Source organism: Lepidochelys kempii, chromosome 2 (genome assembly GCF_965140265.1).
Source record: "Lepidochelys kempii isolate rLepKem1 chromosome 2, rLepKem1.hap2, whole genome shotgun sequence".
Lineage (NCBI taxonomy): Eukaryota > Metazoa > Chordata > Testudines > Cheloniidae > Lepidochelys > Lepidochelys kempii.
The window spans coordinates 90,753,621-90,775,373 of record NC_133257.1 but is presented as its reverse complement, the minus strand read 5'-3'; positions in this window follow the sequence as shown (position 1 = coordinate 90,775,373).

The window sequence follows — 21,753 nt, the reverse complement described above, 5'->3', positions numbered from 1 at the left end:
TTTCCCGAGCCCAGAATCGGCGTTCCACAGCATAAACCTGCCCCATTAGCACCATGATGCATGCATTGGCAGGGCCCATGCTTTCAGAGAAATCTGTGTCCATGTCCTGATCACTCACGTGACCGCGCTGATGTTGCCTGCTCGCCCGGTATCGCTTTGCCAGGTTCTGCTGCTGCATATACTGCTGGATAATGTGTGTGGTGTTTAATGTGCTCCTAATTGCCAAAGTGAGCTGAGCTGCCTCCATGCTTGCCTTGGTATGGCGTCCGCACAGAAAAAAGGCGCGGAACGATTGTCTGCCGTTGCTCTGACGGAGGGAGGGGTGACTGACGACACGGCTTATAGGGTTGGCTTCAGGGAGCTAAAATGAACAAAGGGGGTGGCTTTACATCAAGGAGTATTTCAGGCAGGACTTCACGGAGGGTTCCAATAAGAAATGGTGCACCTAAGTTATTGTTCTTATTGGAACAAGGAGGTTAGCCTGGCCTCTGATTGATACATGGCTAGATTTACCTCGCTGCACCTTCTCTGTGAGTGACTGCAGTGTGACCTAGAGGAATGAGTCCCCTAGACATGGGAGGAGGCAAATGAGTACAAAACAAATCTGGTCTATTTCTTGTTTTGATCCACTCCATCTATCTTTTACATCTTTGGCTGGCAGCAGATGGTGCAGAAGGACTGCATGCCATCCACATCTCATGGTTGCTCGGCAGAAGATGGTACAGTACGACTGCTAGCCATCCTCATCTCTTGCCTGCCCGGCAGAAGATGGTACAGTACGACTGCTAGCAATCCGTATCACCTGCCTGCTCACCATAAGACGGTTCAATAGGACTGACTGCAGGACTAAAGAGAATGACCTGGTCAAGTCACTCCAAATTTAGTCCCTGCGCCCATGTCTGCCCAGGCGCTCCCAGCCGATGTGGCCAGGAGCACCTCGGACACGACGAGGACGACTACCAGTCATACTGCACCGTCTGCTGCCAGAAGGCAATGGGTTGCTGCTACTGTGTAGCAAAGCCGTACCGCGTCTGCCAGCACCCAGGAGACATAGGGTGATGGTTATCTGAGCGGGCTCCATGCTTGCCGTGGTATGGTGTCTGCACAGGTAACTCAGGAAAAAAGGCGCAAAACGATGGTCTGCCCTTGCTTTCATGGAGGGAGGGAGGGAACGGGGGCCTGATGATACGTACCCAGAACCACCCGCGACAATGTTTTAGCCCCATCAGGCATTGGGATCTCAACCCAGAATTCCAATGGGCAGCGGAGACTGCGGGAACTGTGGGATAGCTATCCACAGTGCAACGCTCCGGAAGCCGACTCTAGCCTCAGTACTGTGGAAGCACTCCGCCGAGTTAATGCACTTAATGCACTTAGAGCATTTTCTGTGGGGACACACACACTCGAATATATAAAACCGATTTCTAAAAAACCGACTTCTATAAATTCGACCTTATTCCCTAGTGTAGATATACCCTAAGAGCTCTTTCCTGATTAGTTGTAGCTAAATTAGCCCCCATCATATTGTATGTATAGTTGGGGTTATTTTTTCCAATGTGGATTACTTTACATTTATCCACATTAAATTTCATTTGCCATTTTGTTGCCCGATCACTTAGTTTTGTGAGATCTTTTTGAAGTTCTTCACAGTCTGCTTTGATCTTAACTATCTTGAGCAGTTTAGTATCATCTGCAAACTTTGCCACCTCCCTGCTTATCCCTTTCTCCAGATCATTTATGAATAATTTGAATAGGATTGGTCCTAGGACTGACCCTTGGGGAACACCACTAGTTACCCCTCTCCATTCTGAAAATTTACCATTTATTCCACCTCTTTGTTCCCTGTCTTTTTAAGCAGTTCTCAGTCCATGAAAGGATCTTCCCTCTTGCGTAAATTAAGTTGTCATGGGATAAGAGTCTTTGTTGAGGGACCTTGTCAAAGGCTTTCTGGAAATCTAAGCACACTATGTCCACTCGATCCCCCTTGTCCACATGTTTGTTGACCCCTTCAGAGAACACTAATAGATGAGTAAGACATGATTTCCTTTTACAGAAACCATGTTGACTTCTGCCCAACAATTTATGTTCTTCTAGGTGTCTGACAATTTTATTCTTTAGTATTGTTTCAACTAATTTGCCCAGTACTGATGTTAGACATCAGACAGCTTCTTCCTTCTTTGGGTTCCCAGCAGGGGGATCTTGAAAGGACAAAAGACTCAATCACCTTGGTCTCTGTTCCTGTGTCTGATGCCACTGTGGTCTGGAGCAGCAATTGCAGGGCAAGTCTTGCTCAGTCCTTGCAGCCCCAGGACAGAGTATGCTCAGTTGCTTTGGGGAGGGCACATGTGAAGTCTGGTCACATGAAGCATGCTCAGTACAGATGGACTCGTCACAGAATTTATCAGCCAAACTCTAACAAGTTTCTACTTATGTACAAACTGAAATTTTTCAGAGGCTCATAACTTGACCAAACTTGGGCAGCTTTTGACAGCAACAGCAAAAAGGACATTCCTGACATCAGTGCAACCTCCTGAAAAACTTCAGGTCACCATTCCAAGAGATGGAGGATCTAGAGCATCTAATAATAATCTTATAAGCAATTTGTTAACAGGTAAAACCATGCATTTCCCCCACCCCTCAGTCTTGTTCTCGTAAATGGCTGAACCATTTTTTTATGGACACTTAAAAAGAAAAATTCAGATGGAGCCTGACACCCATCATGGAAAATTTCAGCCCAGATAATTAAAGTTTCGCAAAGTTAAAAGCAACTGAAAACAGTCTTATAATGGGAACTGCCTGGCATCTTTAACTATAGGTGTTGATACCTGCAAAACCAATAATGTATTTTCCGTTAGCTGAGTATTAAATACCTTATTTGTAACATCAGGCTCATTATAGATGAAGTGACTACTTTTGTTAATCATTAATGCCAGAAAAGTGATGTTTTTGAATGTTTGAACAAATCAAGTTTAGGGTCTCCCCCCCCCCCTTGAATGTAAGGATGAGGTGAAATGGCACTTCCCATTTTATAACTATTTTTTGCACAATTATTTTAGCCACCCTGCAGCTGTGGTGTGAAAGTTGAACTTTGGTGTGGAAATAGTATTTATCTAGGATATTGGCATGATCTTGTTCAAAAGGAAATTTGTTTTGATTGGAGCAAATATAGATTCATAGATATTTAGGTCAGAAGGGACCATTATGATCATCTAGTCTGACCTCCTGCACAATGCAGGCCACAGAATTTCACCCACCACTCCTAAAAAAGACCTCACACCTATATCTGTGCTATTGAAGTCCTCAAATTGTAGTTTGAAGACCTCAAGGAGCAGAGAATCCTCCAGCAAGTGACCCGTGCCCCATGCTACAGAGGAAGGCGAAAAACCTCCAGGGCCTTCCAATCTGCCCTGGAGGAAAATTCCTTCCCGACCCCAAATATGGCGATCAGCTAAACCCTGAGCATATGGGCAAGATTCATCAGCCAGATACTACAGAAAATTCTTTCCCGGGTAACTTGGATCTTACCCCATCTAAAAACCCATCACAGTCCATTGGGCCTATTTACCATGAATATTTAATTACCAAAACCATGTTATCCCATCATACCATCTCCTCCATAAACTTATCGAGTTTAATCTTAAAGCAAGATAGATCTTTTGCCCCCACTACTTCCCTCGGAAGGCTATTCCAAAACTTCACTCCTCTGACGGTTAGAAACCTTCGTCTAATTTCTAATCTAAATTTCCTAGTGGCCAGTTTATATCCATTTGTTCTTGTGTCCACATTGGTACTGAGTTTAAATAATTCCTCTCCCTCTGGTATTTATCCCTCTGATATATTTATAGAGAGTAATCGTATCTCCCCTCAACCTTCTTTTAGTTAGGCTAAACAAGCCAAGCTCCCTGAGTCTCCTTTCATAAGACAAGTTTTCCATTCCTCGGATCATCCTAGTAGCCCTTCTCTGTACCTGTTCCAGTTTGAATTCATCCTTCTTAAACATGGGAGACCAGAACTGCACACAGTATTCCAGGTGAGGTCTCACCAGTGCCTTATATAACGGTACTAAAACCTCCTTATCCCTACTGGAAATACCTCTCCTGATGCATCCCAAGACGACATTAGCTTTTTTCACTGCCATATCACATTGGCAGCTCATAGTCATCCTATGATCAACCAATACTCCAAGGTCCTTTTCCTCCTCCGTTACTTCTAGTTGATGCGTCCCTAGCTTATAACTAAAATTCTTGTTATTAATCCCTAAATGCATGACCTTACACTTCTCACTATTAAATTTCATCCTATTCCTATTACTCCAGTTTACAAGGTCATCCAGATCCTCCTGTAGGGTATCCCTGTCCTTCTCTAAATTAGCAATACCTCCCAGCTTTGTATCATCTGCAAACTTTATTAGCACACTCCCACTTTTTGTGCCCAGGTCAGTAATAAAAAGATTAAATAAGATTGGTCCCAAAACTGATCCTTGAGGAACTCCACTGGTAACCTCCCTCCAACTTGACAGTTCACCTTTCAGTAGGACCCGTTGTAGTCTCCCCTTTAACCAATTCCCTATCCACCTTTCAATTTTCCTATTGATGCCCATCTTATCCAATTTAACTAATAATTCCCCATGTGGCACAGTATCAAACGCCTTACTAAAATCTAAGTAAATTAGATCCACTGCATTTCCTTTATCTAAAAAATCTGTTACTCTTTCAAAGAAGGAGATCAGGTTGGTTTGGCACGATCTACCTTTTGTAAAACCATGTTGTATTTTGTCCCATTTACCATTGACTTCAATGTCCTTAACTACCTTCTCCTTCAAAATTTTTTCCAAGACCTTGCATACTACAGATGTCAAACTAACAGGCCTATAATTACTTGGATCACTTTTTTTCCCTTTCTTAAAAATAGGAACTATGTTAGCAATTCTCCAATCATACGGTACAACCCCTGAGTTTACAGATTCATTAAAAATTCTTGCTAATGGGCTTGCAATTTCTTGTGCCAATTCTTTTAATATCCTTGGATGAAGATTATCTGGGCCCCCCGATTTAGTCCCATTAAGCTGTTTGAGTTTCGCTTCTACCTCAGATATGGTGATGTCTACCTCCATATCCTCATTCCCATTTATCATGCTATATGAGCATTTGTGAATTGCTTTCTCAGCATGCACAGAAGTTTTTTCCTTCCTCAAGTGCACCTGGTACTCTGTCGCCACTACAACTGGGGGAATGAAATCAGGAGGGCCAAATCGCACCTGGAGCTGCAGCTAGCAAGAGATGTCAAGAGTAACAAGAAGGGTTTCTTCAGGTATGTTGGCAACAAGAAGAAAGCCAAGGAAAGTGTGGGCCCCTTACTGAATGAGGGAGGCAACCTAGTGACAGAGGATGTGGAAAAAGCTAATGTGCTCAATGCTTTTTTTGCCTCTGTCTTCACTAACAGGACAGCTGCCAGACTGCTGCACTGGGCATCACAACATGGGGAGTAGATGGCCAGCCCTTTGTGGAGAAAGAGGTGGTTAGGGACTATTTAGAAAAGCTGGACATGCACAAATCCATGGGGCCGGACGAGTTGCATCCGAGAGTGCTAAAGGAATTGGCGGCTGTGATTGCAGAGCCATTGGCCATTATCTTTGAAAACTCGTGGCGAACGGTGGAAGTCCCGGATGACTGGAAAAAGGCTAATGTAGTGCCAATCTTTAAAAAAGGGAAGAAGGAGGATCCTGGGAACTACAGGCCAGTCAGCCTCACCTCAGTCCCCGGAAAAATCATGGAGCAGGTCCTCAAGGAATCAATCCTGAAGCACTTACATGAGAGGAAAGTGATCAGGAACAGTCAGCATGGATTCACCAAGGGAAGGTCATGCCTGACTAATCTAATCGCCTTCTATGATGAGATTACTGGTTCTGTGGATGAAGGGAAAGCAGTGGATGTATTGCTTCTTGACTTTAGCAAAGCTTTTGACATGGTCTCCGACAGTATTCTTGTCAGCAAGTTAAAGAAGTACGGGCTGGATGAATGCACTATAAGGTGGGTAGAAAGTTGGCTAGATGGTCAGGCTCAATGGGTAGTGATCAGTGGCTCCATGTCTAGTTGGCAGCCGGTGTCAAGTGGAGTGCCCCAGGGGTCGGTCCTGGGGCCGGTTTTGTTCAATATCTTCATAAATGATCTGGAGGATGGTGTGGATTGCACTCTCAGCAAATTTGCAGATGATACTAAACTGGGAGGAGTGGTTGATATTCTGGAGGGCAGGGATAGGATACAGAGGGACCTAAACAAATTGGAGGATTGGGCCAAAAGAAATCTGATGAGGTTCAATAAGGATAAGTGCAGGGTCCTGCACTTAGGATGGAAGAACCCAATGCACAGCTACAGACTAGGGACCGAATGGCTAGGCAGCAGTTCTGCGGAAAAGGACCTAGGGGTGACAGTGGGCGAGAAGCTGGGTATGAGTCAGCAGTGTGCCCTTGTTGCCAAGAAGGCCAATGGCATTTTGGGATGTATAAGTAGGGGCATAGCGAGCAGATCAAGGGACATGATCGTTCCCCTCTATTCGACATTGGTGAGGCCTCATCTGGAGTACTCTGTCCAGTTTTGGGCCCCGCACTACAAGAAGGATGTGGATAAATTGGAGAGAGTCCAGCGAAGGGCAACAAAAATGATTAGGGGTCTGGAACACATGACTTATGAGGAGAGGCTGAGGGAACTGGGATTGTTTAGTCTGCAGAAGAGAAGAATGAGAGGGGATTTGATAGCTGCTTTCAACTACCTGAGAGGTGGTTCCAGAGAGGATGGTTCTAGACTATTCTCAGTGGTAGAAGAGGACAGGACAAGGAGTAATGGTCTCAAGTTGCAGTGGGGGAGGTTTAGGTTGGATATTAGGAAAAACTTCTTCACTAGGAGGGTGGTGAAACACTGGAATGAATTACCTAGGGAGGTGGTAGAATCTCCTTCCTTAGAAGTTTTTAAGGTCAGGCTTGACAAAGCCCTGGCTGGGATGATTTAATTGGGGATTAGTCCTGCTTTGAGCAGGGGGTTGGACTAGATGCCCTCCTGAGGTCCCTTCCAACCCTGATATTCTATGATTCTATTGCCTCCTCGTCTTCTAAGAACAGAGGCTTTTTTAAAATTCCTCTTTCCCTGTTATCACAATGTACTGCCAGTAGGTGGAGATGTTCCAAGAATGGACTGCCTCTAACTCCCCAGCCAACTGCTTCAGCTGAGAAAACAAATGATAAATTCTGATTAATAAACATTACAAAAGATTAGCCACCTGCAGGCAGTATACTTTATTTTCTCCTCCTCATTCACTTATTGTGCAAAAAATGGAAAAAATGACTTGTGGAGATCTCTTGCTTTGCCATAACTCTGCTACACAACCACCTTTCCCACCTTTAACAGCTTCACAAGAGTTCTGCTGCAACAGGCTGGCAACTGCAAAGAAAGGGCTGGCTGAGCCAGACAGCTTTTGTAGCTAGCAGCTACTGAGGTAGCCAGGGATGGAGTTAAGGCTATTGAATCTGTCAAAGATGGTAATCTTCTTGTGATGTCTAGTCATATAGATCCAAAATATGGAACTTATTTTTCTTAAAGAAAAGAAGAAAAAGCAAACCTAGGAAATTTCATGCAAAAACTATATCCACAGAATGTTAAAGTTGCCCAGTAAAGCACACACATGTCACAAAATGCCAAACTGAGACTGCATATACAACTTGTTACCTGCTGTTTCTTCTGATTAGCTGAGATATGTTGTAGTGGTGAAAGGCTTTCTCCTGAAGGTCACAGAAAAGAGTATCTGAAGGACTGGATCCAAGCGCCTAGTGAAGTTATAAGTGAAATACAATAAAACTGGCTGAGAATATGAATAAGGGCTGGAATAAATGCTTACTGAGGCTTTATTAATTCCACAAATCTCTTAGCACAGACCAATCTAGAGTGAACAGTATTTCAATCAAATGCCTCCATCTCCATATTACCTTTTTACTAAAATTGAGTTAAAGTGTTGTTGAGGAGGAAGGAACTATTGTGTGAATGAATTCTTAGCATTCCTTATGTTTTAGCACTGCTCTCTCTTCAGCTTGCCCCATAGCATCTGAAAAGTGCCCAGCCTTGCCAAAGAATGTAAGGGATAGATAAAAGTAGATGAGAGAGCATAAAGCATATCACACAGATTACAGGGAGTGAGTGATGGGATCAGCCATGCTTGGCCTGTATCCAGTATAAAGGCATATTCAGTTAATTGAAAAACCCTGCTGTTTCTTGTGAAAACAAAACAAGAAGCTCTTTAATTCATAATCCTTTGAAAAGTGCTGTAAAAGGAACAGTGCTTTTCAGTATTGGTATTGTTTGAGGGTTTTGTTTTTAAAGCATATGATTAAAAGTATTGTGAGACCCTCAGGGCAATTTAACATCTGTGCAAAACTTCAATCATTCATGCCCATGGCCAACACCTTATAAAGGGAAGCCTATTTTCAGCTGTGTGGCCTAACATGGGCACAGTCATACAGCTGTGGAGTGTTCTTTACCGGCCCTGCTTTTGAAGGCATTAAAAGACAGAGAAAAATAACTCCCATGAGCCTCTCAAGCTTCTGAACAAACAAGCCACACCCTTTAGCCCCCATCTCAAAAAATCCTCACATTGTCCTCACTTGCAATCCATTATTTAGTAGGGCTCATGTGTGCAAGACTGATGTGACTCTTATGATGGGTTATGCTGATGAGCCTTAAATAATGGATTACAAATGGGACAGTTTAAAGTTGTTTTTTTTGGTCAGTGGTTGATGTAAAAGTCAGGGGTTTCCTTTTTGCAAATGTGCTAGAAGGCAAAACCATGCAAAAGCATTCCCTTTACTAGTTTCTTTTAAACCTTCTACCTTCCCTGCCTCTCCACTGATGTCTGTAGTTTCAAGGAGCCCAATGGGATTATTAGATTTTCCCAGTTGATGAGTAAATGTCAACTGTAACTGGGGTTATGCACTCAGTCTTTGTTGAAGACTTCTGTTCAGAGCTTTCTGATGATCCGTTTATTTGGATAAGACAAAAAACCAACCCCAGATCCTGACTATTTAATATGAGCCATTGGCATTTTTGGCAAGAGTAATTGTTAGCCTATGTGTCCTAGAAAAATTCCAGCTGGTGTAATTGAATTCTGTCTACCTGAATGTTCCCTGCACAGTACTTGGAGAAATTATTTTTTGCTTCCCCTTCTTAAAAAATGTGCAGTATTGCTGGTTAAAATAGCTGAAATATGTGGTATTATATAAATATAATTTCATAGTTTTGCATAGTGCTGTATAAATACATAAGAAGGCAGGATCCCTGCCTATGTGAGGTTGGGAATCTACTTTTAGTTTACATAGCTAAAATACAGATGACCGAGCATGGCAAAGGTAGGAGCAGTTAGCAGTTTGGGGCACTTGGCTGAATTGGTACTTTTCCTCTGCAGGCTGCTATTTTGTGCTTCTGAATCTGAGTTTTAATTTAAAAAGAAACCAAAACTCCCCTGTACTCATGGTTGCAAACGAACCTTAGAAATGTGAACTGATGCAGTGATGTGTTCCTGAATCTGCAGATAGCTTAAAACAATGGCTCTGGTTAAGTATAACTATGACAATTTGTATGTGAACATTAAATATTTCATGGCTGATCAAAGCACACAAGAAAAGAGGGATCATATTATGATCTACTGTGAGTGGAATCTCATTTTGGAATTTCAAATAGGTGGAGCTTTGAAAAATATTTGCTACACTTCCCGCCCTGGTTCTTACCCTGGCCATTCATGACAGAACAGTGTGTTTGTTAATTAAATAAATAAATAAAATTTAAATAGGGGAGGGGGCATGAAGTGGAGAGTTGAAGAAGCAGCTCAGGACAGACTGTATTTCACTAGAGAGGTGGCTGCTTTTTCATGATGGGTAAGTGAATTCTGTAAATACAGATTTACAGTTTGTAAAAGCCTTTAGGAGTCTTCCAAATAAAAAGTGCTATATAACTAGAAGCAGGGACTGTGGACTGACATTTAAAGAGGGACCATAGGTCTGCTCCCCCAAACCTTCCCCTTTCCCTTTCAGGCACTCCCATCTGCAGCCTGACCCAGAAGCCCCTAAACTCACCACCTGCAAATCTGGGTGAATGGTATTTCAGCCTGGTCCACGGGATCACAGCACCACTCAGGTTGGGCCATGGCTGGTTGGCTCCCCTGGCTCCGTGGCCCATGAGCAAGGTATTTAAGATAAAAATATAATTCAGAACAAACAATGCAGATGGATGGATCATCCATAGTTCTAATTTGACTATATGGTGCACAGGAAACTCCCATTTCAAGTAAATACCAAAGACGATCTTGTACAATTAAGAGTTAAAATGATATTATATAGAAACTTTAATTTCAATTAATTTTCATGGCTATTCTGTCTGTAGCTGTCTTTCTTCCAAGATGCCTAAACTCCTACTTTATAGCATTATTAATTTATGTGTGGAATGGGCACCAATCAAGAAGCAGAATATTGAATTAATGGAAAATCCCAGCAGGGTTCACAGATCACGCAATGCATTAACTATTCTTTATAACGGTTAACCTCTGAACTTTGCTGCTTACTATTCTTCTTATACTCATTAACTCTTAGAAAGAATAACTGAGAGACAAGGTGGGTGAGATATCTTTTATCACCCACCTTGTCCCTAATATCCTGGGACCGACATGGCTACAACAACACTGCATACAACAATAAAAGAATAACTGCACAAATACACACATTATGGTTATGGTGCTTGATTAACCACAGTTCCTTAGACTCCTGTATCACAGTTTCATGCACGTCTCCACCTCTGATGTGCTCTGGTCTCTTTGAGTACACCGTCCTCAGGTTTTAGGCCTCCTGCCTGCACCTCTCCTGGGGTGTACTCATGTGATTCTCCACTTTTAGATTGGGTTCTGGGCTACACTACCCTATTTATTGACTGTACATACCCACCAGGTCTGATTGTGTTCAGTACCTGTGACTCTTCCCTATGGGAGCTTGTGACTAGTGGTTAATTCAGGTGATCAGATAGTTTTCTTAAACCAAAGTATTACTTAATCTTAACTGTAGGAACAAAGCACACATAACAGAAAAAGGGTTTTCAAACAATAAAAGGACTATCTGCATTACTTAGATTGTAAGCTTTTTGGGGTGGGTCCTATTTTTTAATCTGTTTGTCCAGTGTCAAGCAAAATGGGGTCCTGGTTTGTGACTGGTTCTCCTAGGAGCTATTGTGATGATACTACTACTATCTATCTTTCTTAAGCCTTTCTGCCCTGTGAGGGGAGCCTAGGAAGGTCTAGATTCTTCAGATATTCAGGGGGGTAGCTGTGGGTGTTTGTTCCCCTAAACAGTTCCTGACTGCTGCCCTCAAATCTTGACAAAGAGAGTCCTTTTAGCTCTTTATTGCCCTTTAGATCTGATGGTTCCCAGCACTGGCAAAACAAATGGTGTAACTTGGCTGGAGCCTGAGAAGCAGAATATTCACAGTTAATAGTGGAGACATTGCCTTGTGACAGCCCCCGTTAAAGTGTTGTTTGAAGCATGTCTCATCTTGAGTTATTGTTTTGCCTTCCTGCTAGTTTTTTTCCAACAGCCTGCTATTAAAGAATAACGCTCACCCCCACGGGCATTTACATTCTGGCATAGAGTGGCTTTCTTTGATAGAGCTTAAACTCCTTCACTAACAATATAAGCTAAATAAAAACAAAACAAACCCCACTCATACAGAAGTGTATTACCAGAGGGTAATACTGGTATAACTATATTGGTTTAGATTGACACCTAAGAATATGCCAAAACCACTTTCAAAAAACTTTATTAGGCCAATAGCATGGTCCAGAGGAATGAGTATAGATATAAAATTCAGAACTTCCTGATTTTCAATTCTGTAACCTTTGGCTAATTAAAGCAGAGAAGTGAAGTAGCTTCCAGTCTTGTAACATGAGGAGTAATAATACCCTGTCTCAGATGTTTACCTTAGTGAATTAGTCAGACCTTTAAGTATAGCAGTAGACATGATTCTGCTATTTCTTTCTTTAAAATTTGTGTTGGCAGCATTCAAATGGAAAGCACTCTTGGGACAACTGGGACAGCAGTAGTTTGTTAAATGAGCACTTGACTGGGCATCAATAGGCCTGGATTTATTCCTGGCTCTATCACTGATTTACTATGTGAACTTGTGTAAGTCACTTAGGTCCAGATCCTCAGAGGTGAAATAAATAGGAGTTAGGCACCCAAATAACTTTAAGAACCTGGGCCTTACCCTTAGTGTTTATCAGCTAGTTCATGTGTAAAATGGAAGTAAGTTACCGGGCTAAGGGGCTTTGACTTCTATAGTGTGAAATCTCCATTCTTTGAACAACAACATGTTTAATAGGATGAATTTGCCTTTAACCCCAGCACCCCTTGGTTGTTAGACCACTGGCCTGGGAGTCAGGAGCTTAGAAATCTAGTCCCAGCTCTGCCACTGACCTCTGAGCAAGTCGCTTCATCTTTCTACATCTGTTTCACCTCTCGCTGTTTGACTCTTTAGAGAATAAATTATTTTGGATGGGGACTTTCTCTTACTATGTGTATGTACAATGCCTAGTAAAATAGACTCTCAATCTTGGCTGTGCCCTCTAAACTCTACTGTAGTACAGATAATAGACATATTAGCAACTTTATTTACTGTTAGGTGAGAGATTTGAAGGAGATGAACAGTCTAGAGCCCAGGGTGAAACACCATGCAGATTTAGTGGGGTAGCCCATGGTGTAAATAACACAGAATTTAGCTTAGGAAATTTTGTGCATGTGTTAGTAGAATTTTAACTTTCTTGTTTTCCACTACTGAGTGACAGATGGAGTGAATTTATCCCTAGTCATTATTTTTGGCCTTCCAGTTCTTGCCTGATTATTTTATGTATTGGTATTTTTAGTTTATCTAAAATACATCTGTTTTAGCATGTAACTTCCTGACCAACCTAAGCTGTAGTAGGCACAAAATTGTGCTCATGTTGTGCTTGTTCTGTAAACAGACTCCAGAAGTTTGAATTCTGCACCTTTCTTGAGCACTGCATCCATTAAAGGCACTACATATTGAATAATTAAAGCCTGATGAGTCTTGTTACAAATGATACAATTTACATATTACCTCCTATTTTAGCGTTTACAGTATTGGATAAGAGTTCATACTGTTCTGTCAATGTGTCCAAGTTTAGAACAAATATACTAAGGAATCTTGCGGAGTGTTTTGTTAGGTTAACAAGTTTTTCTTGTAATTCATGATTTATGTTTTGATTTGCATGATTCATGGGTCATGCTTGATATTGTATTGATAAAATAAACATTAATTTCTCCTACATTACCATTATGTACTTAAATATTGAGAAGGTATAGAATGCTTTCAAGTTTTTCTCAGTGGGCCATCAAATCGAAAGTCTGCTAATATAATGATTGTAGATGCCTCTAATGCAATTTAAAATGTCAAATGTAGTGTACCATTAAAGGAACTATCTTTAAATTTTGACCTTGCTAGACAAGATTGAAATTTGTAAACATTGACAGTCACCGTGATTATACCTGCATAATCATGAGGAGTATTGTTTTTCCAGATCATCCTTTCTAAACCAAAACTTTCATTTATAGTTTAAGTTTCAAGTTCCTGTGCAGTATTTTTGATTGGGTTCCTATCTTATCAACTCTTAATTGCTCTCTTCAGAATGAGATGTACAAAAAACATTGTTGGTAATCCAGGTATGAGCCTGTGAGTGACTGGTTTGCCTCTGGTTGTTGATAGAATACAAATGAATTTCTAGTAGGTCCATATCAGTAAATCCTAAATATCAGTTTATCATATATTGCCGAACAAGAGCCTAGGCTATGCTAGCAAAATGATGACTTCAAGCAACTGGAAGTAAGATGTATAAACAATACTATATTAATGAGACAAAACAACCATGGCAAGCAGCTTCCCTAAAGGCCAAAGCAAATCCAAAACCTCTAGCATCAATCCCTTCGGTTTGGTTGTTAACTGGAAACTTGTTTGCACTGTTCTGGATCTTTGGAATTCCCAACTGATATACAAGACACATCTGCTTCAGGGTTTTTCTATGGCAGAATTACCCCACATTGCTTCAGTTCCACCTGACTGGCTATCGACACACCTGTGATTTAATTAGCTATAGCTAGTCTGTCCCAATGGCAGCCCACAATCAGGAAGTAGCTGACAGATTTGAGAGCCCTCTTATTTTCATCTGATCTATTCAGATAAGCCTCTTGTTTCTTCTACAGCTCAGTAAAGATCAAACTAAACTCAGGGTTTTTCTACACTAGAAAATTAGATCAATCCAGCTACATCCTCAGGACTGTGAAAAATCCACACCCCTGATTTGACATCGTTAAACTGACCTAAATCCTCATGTAGACAGTGCAAGGTCGATGGAAAAATTCTTTCAGAGAGGTGGATTTACTCCTGCAAACCCCTCCCATTGCTATAGCAAGTGTCTACACTGAAGCGCTATGCTGGCAAGTGTTTTAAACTTAGACAGCCTTAGACTCGGTCCTTTCTTTGAGTGATGCTAATTTCTTATCTCACTTGTTGAGGTGCAGCCACACTGAACTACTTAATAAACCCCTTTAAATAGGGAAATAAATGTTTCCTTTCTGCTCTCGGAAGGATTGGAAAAAACTGTAGTGATTTGGAAGAAAAAAGGAGATGGTTTATCATGGTTTGATGTTTCATATGCCATCCACATCTCATTAATTCTCTTTATATCACTTCTCTTATAGTATGTGTGAGTGTATCAGTGCAAAGAAAGAAAGAATTAAAATGGAAATGTCCTCTGGGCCTTGAAGAGGGGAAGGAATGGCAATTCCACCCTCCCCTTAAGTAGCCTTTCTCTCAGGAATGTCAGCTTTCAAAAAAGTGCGTAGGGCAGAAGGAAGATAAGTAACCCCAAACCCCTACTGTGCAGTTCCCTGAAAGCCCACCTTCCTAGACCCTAGATTAAAGAAGAGAGTTTCTTAAACAGACCACCCTGTTACACCAGCTCTCTTCAGAATATTATACTCTGTGGGGTTTCCTAAATCCATCTGCATCATTAGAACAGTCTCCAGGATAAACAATGAGGTAACCTTACTAAAGTTATAGTTCCTCTCTTTCAAGTCCCTTATTTAAAACACACTACTTCAAGGAGGCCTGTAAACCCCAGTCCATTCACCCTCCCCCATCTCCCAGCTGAGGTACTAGCTAATTTTATTTACTGAATAAGACACTGATCCAAAGCCCACTGAAGTCAATGCAAAGGCTCCCTTTAATTCCAGTTGGCTTTGGGTCCCAAGTGCATTTGAAAAAAATCCTCCACATTATGGAACTACATGACACATGCTTAGCTTCTTTGAGTACATCACTTTTCATTACCCCTCTTCTTCACACTTTCTATTTTGATTGACAAAATTCTTGTCCTGTAGAGCTTTCAATCTGTCTGTAAAGTACCTAGTACATGCTGGGTCCCATTCAAATAATACAGTTTGCTGCAACTCTAGTTGAACTTGGAGATGGTGTTTGGAGGAGGCATTTTGGTTCCAGATTCTCTTTAGTTGTGTCAATTCCAAATACTTATTTCCCATCTCAAAGAACACATGAGAATGATGGCTAAACGGCACTGCTCCACTTTGTGAAGCCTGTCTTGCCCTTTGTAGCCCTTTCCATTTTCCTTCTTATCCCTTTTCAGAGAGGAAAGGAGTGGTAGATTTCTCACTCCTCCTAAATTGCCATTTTTGTTCACAGCAGCAGGGGTTTAAAAAATGCATTTCTCCTAATTAAAGGTGGGGATATGGCCAGATTTCTTGTTATATATACATGATCTTGTGATAAATGAAGGGGCGAGGGGTAAGCTCCCTTTTATGGAGTTAGCCAGCCAGTTATCTATAAAATCCCTCTTAGTAGCTGTTCTCTACTTTGCTTTAGCTGTAAAGGGTTAAAAGTCTCACTGCGATGCATAGGTAAAAGGAATTGAGAGGGCACCTGGCCAAAAGAGCCAATGGGAAGGCTAGAACTTTTTAAAATTGAAACAAGACTCCCCTTTTGTCTCTGTCTAGTTCTCGGGGAGAAGCAGACAGGGAGCAGCGATGCTGTGAGAAGCTTTAAGCCAGGTCTGAAAAATCACCAGTATCATACGTAGAAACTACTCCTTTAAAACCCCAGATATGTAAGTAGATTAGGAAATGTCTAGATAGATGCGACTAGGTTTATCCCTTTTATTTTTTTTATGGCTTGTGGCTTCCTCTTCCCCAAGTGCTTCTGTTTTGCTTGTAACCTTTAAGCTGGACCTCAAAAGAGCTATTTTTAATGCTCTTTTAAAATCTAGCAATAGCCTGCGTTTTCAGATGTATTTTCTTTTTAAATAAAATTTACCTTTTTTAAGAACAGGATTGGAGTTCTGTGTCTTAAGAGGTTTGTGCACGTTTTTTTTATTAGCTGGTTGCAACAGCTGATTTTCTTTGTTTATTCTTTCTCAGCTCTTCCCCAGAGAGGGGCGGGGCAGTGAAAGGGCTTGAGGGTACCCCACAGGAAGGAATTACCAAGTGTGCCTTCCTGGGTTCTCAAAGGGGTTTTGCACTTGGGTGGTGGCAGCATCTACCCATCCAAGGACAAAGAAAAGCTGTAACTTTGGGAGTTTAATACAAGCCTGGAGTGGCAAGTATTAATTTTTAGAGTCCTTGTGGGCCCTACCTTCTGCACTTGAAGTGCCAGAGTGGGGAATCAGCCTTAACTGATCTTTTCAAACAACAACTGTCTGAAAGACCATACTCAGAGCAGTTATCAGCGGTTCACTGTCAAACTGGAAGGACGTATTTAGTGGGGTCCCACAGAGGTTTGTCCTGGGTCTGGTACTAGTCAATATTTTCATTAATGACTTGCATAATGGAATGGGAAGTGCGCTTATAAAAGAGAGTCCAGGGAGAGCAACAAAAATGATAAAATTAGAAAACATGACCTATGAGGAAAGGTTAAGACAACACTGAGGTCTAGCCTTCAGAAAAGAAGACTGAGGAAAGACTGGATAAGTCTTCAAGTATATTTTGAGGGCTGACATAAAGGGGATAGTGCTCAATTGTTCTCCATTTCTTCTGAAGGTAGGACACGAAGTAATCTGCAGCAAGAGGCTTAGGTTAGATGCTAGGAATAGCTTTCAAACTAGAAGGATAGTTGCCTACTAGAATACATTGCAAAGGGAGGTTGTGGAATCCCCATCACTGGTGGCTTTTAAGAACAGGTTGGACAAACACCTGTCAGGGATAGTAGTTATACTTGGTCCTACCTCAAAATGGGGGACTGGACTAGATGATCTCTCAAGGTCCCTCCCAGACTTACATTTCTGTGATTCTAGGAAAATTTTTAATTTTGTTTAAATTAGTTTACATGTTTTGGTGCATTTGTCTTTTTAAAATAAGAGTATGGTTTTACATTATGATGCTAGGAGATTGACATGAAACGAGTGCAGGAAAAGTTTAGGCTCAACAAGAATATAAGGTTGTCAAGGTTCCTTCCCCACTCTGAAGTCTAGGGTACAGATGTGGGGACCTGCATGAAAACCTCCTAAGCTTACTTTTACCATCTTAGGTTAAAACTTCCCCAAATTTTACCCTTTGCCCTTGGACTTCCACTGTCACCAAACGTCTGACTGGGTTTATTTTATTAGGAAAGAGCCCGTTTGGAAACGTCTTTCCCCCCCAAATCCTCCCAACCCTTGCACCCCACTTCCTGGGGAAGGTTTAGTAAAAATCCTCACCAGTTTGCATAGGTGACCACAGACCCAAACCCTTGGATCTTAAGAACAATGAAAAAAGCATTCAGTTCTTAAAAGAAGAATTTTAATAGAAGAAACAGTAAAAAAGAATCACCTCTATAAAATCAGGATGGTAAACACCTTACAGGGTAATTAGATTCAAAACATAGAGAATCCCTCTAGGCTAAACCTTAAGTTACAAAAAGACACAAAGACAGGAATATCCATTCTATTCAGCACAGCTTATTTTCTCAGCCATTTAAAGAAATTATAATCTAACGCATATCTAGTAGATTACTTACTAAGTTCTAAGACGCCATTCCTGTTCTGTCCCCGGCAAAAGCATCACACAGACAGACTCTTTGTTTCTCCCTCCCTCCAGCTTTTGAAAGTATCTTGTCTCCTCATTGATCATTTTGGTCAGGTGCCAGAGAGGTTATCCTAGCTTCTTAACCCTTTACAGGTGAAAGGGTTTTTCCTCTGGCCAGGAGGGATTTAAAGGTGTTTATCCTTCCTTTTATATTAATGACAAAGGTTCTTACTTCAGCAAATGAGGAAATGAAACAGGCTACCAAAGCAGGCATTATTACTGCAGTTTGTCAAGAACATGTTAGAAAACTCATGAGAGGGAATGATTTTATGGAGCAGTCCTGCAAAATGCAGCAGGTCAGAAAGAATCACCCAAGTAATGTTTGATGCCCTTTTAATTTACTTCTGCCTGGGCCAAATTCTGATCCTATCGAAATCAGTGACAAAACTCCCACTGAGTTCTGTAAAACCAGGATTTGGCTCCGCGAATGTGGCCTGGCCCAGCTGTGGAAATATCAAAATACCATGAGAGTTTATTCTCTATGAGTCAGTGGCCCTGTGCGAGTGACCTATTAACCTAGGGGCCAGATGGACCATGGTCTGGGGCAATGTAGCAGTTCAGTCCACAATGCAGGCCTTGATTTATGGCTGTTCATAGTATCATACTTGGATTTGTTACAAGGTGCAACTGTTTTGACTCAGGGATCATATTTTAACTAATGATTTTAGAAAATCGTTTTCAACTCTCTGAAATAAATCGTCTTAATAAAATGTGCGCTTAAGTCATAGGTATAGTGTTGATTATTAAAGACAAATGCCCTTAGTAGAAATCCAGACTAGGTGAAAGCATCAGAGTGCACGAGGCCAGTTCGTGACATCTGTTAGATGTCCGCTTTTAATATATTCTGAAATAATTGAATTTGTTCCTTCAGAAAACAAAAGTCATCTTCTAATAATATGTTAGTTTTAAAACACAATTGTGTTTCCCCCAGCAGCTGAAATCCAGCCTTGTTTGTAGATACATTTGGTGGTCTGGGCAACTGAGAGAGCAAATGGAAGTGAATTACAGACAGATGTCCAGTAACTCCTGTAGATATCAGTTAATAAATTAGTAATAGGAAAAAGTTCTCAGGGGAGTAGTTTCAGTCACACGGGACGAATGTCTAGGTCACAAACTGGAACAACATTAAAATAACTTGTTTTGTCCTGGATTTAATGAAAATAAGAACCGATCACAACAACCCAGGCCATGATAGATACACAGAGATAGAAAAATGCTGATCTCCAAGCGTATGGCAGTTAGAAGTGAAGAACAATTCATATCCTTCTTAATAAGTGTGTTCTAAGAGTAATTGGACAGCCCATTTATCACCATGTCAGTACTCTTGTGACACGAGAGTTAGTATTTTGTTGCTGGTTCTGTTGTTGACTTAATTTTTCAGAGAATTTGACAATGAAAAATTGTTCCAGGGTGAAACATTGCATCAGAAAGTTCTAATCTTGCTTCCACTGAAGTCAACAGCAAAACTCGCATTGTCTTCAGGACTGGAACCAAAGTTTGTCAGTGTGGGGGAGTAAATTCTCACCTAGCAGAAAGTCAGATTGATGATCTTTTAAAGTTATCTTTATCTAGGTATCTGCATTTGTATGTGATCTATTATAGCTGTAAACTAGTTTGAAAATAACAAAAGGGGTGAATAAGTGTTGTGAGATTCACATCTGAGAACAACAATCACAGCCTCCTGACCATCTGTAATTCTGCATAGGTTCCTATACTGCTCTTATCACCATAGTATTGGAGCACCTTCCAGTAGTGTATTAAGTGAGGTGACCAACATCTGTCACGTGGTTCTTTGTCTTGTCTTCAGAGGAAGAATTGTATGTGCAGTGTAGTGTTCTGTTTTTGGTAGGGTTTTTTGTTCTTTTTTTATATGTACATGCTACTATGTGTTAGTGAAGACAAGGTTGAAGAAGTGCGCCTTGTACTTAGAGTGGAAGGTGGTGAGGTTTGTGATGGCCCTTAGTTAGGGATGAATGGTACTACAGGCCACTGCTACTACATATGGCTTTAGCTAGATCCCCTCAAGGAAAGCTTAGGAGCTGGGAGCAGAGTCTGGCTCCAGTTTGGCGTGATGGAGCAAGAGGTGGGAATATATTAAATACAAGTATACTTGTCTTCACTACCACAGTGCAGAATGCTGAAGATGATTTCTCTTTTTAAAAGTCGAAGGATTAAAGGCTGAAAAGCACTGTGGTGTTTTACATGCCAGAGAGCAGAACTGAGAAATCCTCAGATATTTGTATTACTGTAGTGCCTGGGAGCTCTTGTGAAGAACCAGAACTCCACTGTGCTGGACAAAGACATGGGAGTCCTTTATGCATTCATATGCAATCAGCTGGCAAAATGGTATAATTTGCTGCTACTCCTTTTGCTCTAAGGCTAAAATTTTCAACCACAAGCTGTCTAAAGTTAGTCCGCTAAAACCATATTTAATTATCTAAATAGTTGGTTTCTTCTGGAGCTGCAAGAGGTCAGCACTTATGTACCTCAGTCAAAGTGGCTGATTTTCATAAATATAGATCTTGATCAGGGATCGGCAACCTTTGGCCCGTGGCCCGCCAGGGTAAGCCCCTTGATGGGCCGGGCCGGTTTGTTTACCTGCTGCGTCCGCAGGTTCAGCTGATCGCAGCTCCCGCTGGCCATGGTTCGCTGCTCCAGGCCAATGGGGGCTGTGGAAAGAGGCAGCCAGCACATCCCTTGGCCCATGTCGCTTCCCGCAGCCCCCATTGGCCTGGGACAGTGAACTGCGGCCAGTGGGAGCCACGATTGGGCGAACCTGTGGACACGGCAGGTAAACAAACCATCCCGGCCATCCAGAGGGCTTACCCTGGAGGGCCGTGGGCCAAAGGTTGCCTATCTCTGATCTAGATGCTCTAGCTTTATGCATCCATGTTTGAAATATTTGTCTCCTTCCTTCTTTTTGTTGACTTGTTTCCCTGTTATCCTCTGCCCATTGGTAAGGCCTTTGGTTCACCAGCTATCTGCTTAAGTTACCTCCTTCATGACAGAAAACTCACTATTCCCTGACATCACTGTTCCTACTCATCCAACCTGACACTGAACACCCTGGAACTGAATAGTCCCCATACCTCACTTTGCCTATAAAATTCCTCAAATACTCTTCATATTCTACTTCACCTTTGTACTTTCCTGGTTCCCTCAGTTTCTGCCCACTCACCTTGCGTTCACCAGGCCAGAGGCCATTTTCCTTTGTCCCACCACCTTCGCTATCCTTGTCATGTGTCCACACATGCTCCTGGTTCCAACATGTAGTACATGTCCTATAGCCATTTGATTCTACAAGGTTGCTTACCTCTCAACAAAGCTATTGGTCTTTTGTTGTGAAATGAAACATTGAGGCTGTCTATGGGACTTTCAGTGCTTTGGGAGATTGCTTACTAGGAACCGTTGTGAATGGGCAGCCAGCCAGAGCCTGTTAGTTGAGACATGGCACTGGGGCATTTTTTTTGTAAGAACTAATTTAAATGTAAAATCATCTTGGCAAAAGCCAGATTTTCTCATGTTATAAAAACAGTATTTTAAAAAAGACATTTATTCACTTTCCTCTTTTAAAAAAAATTGTTGCTTTC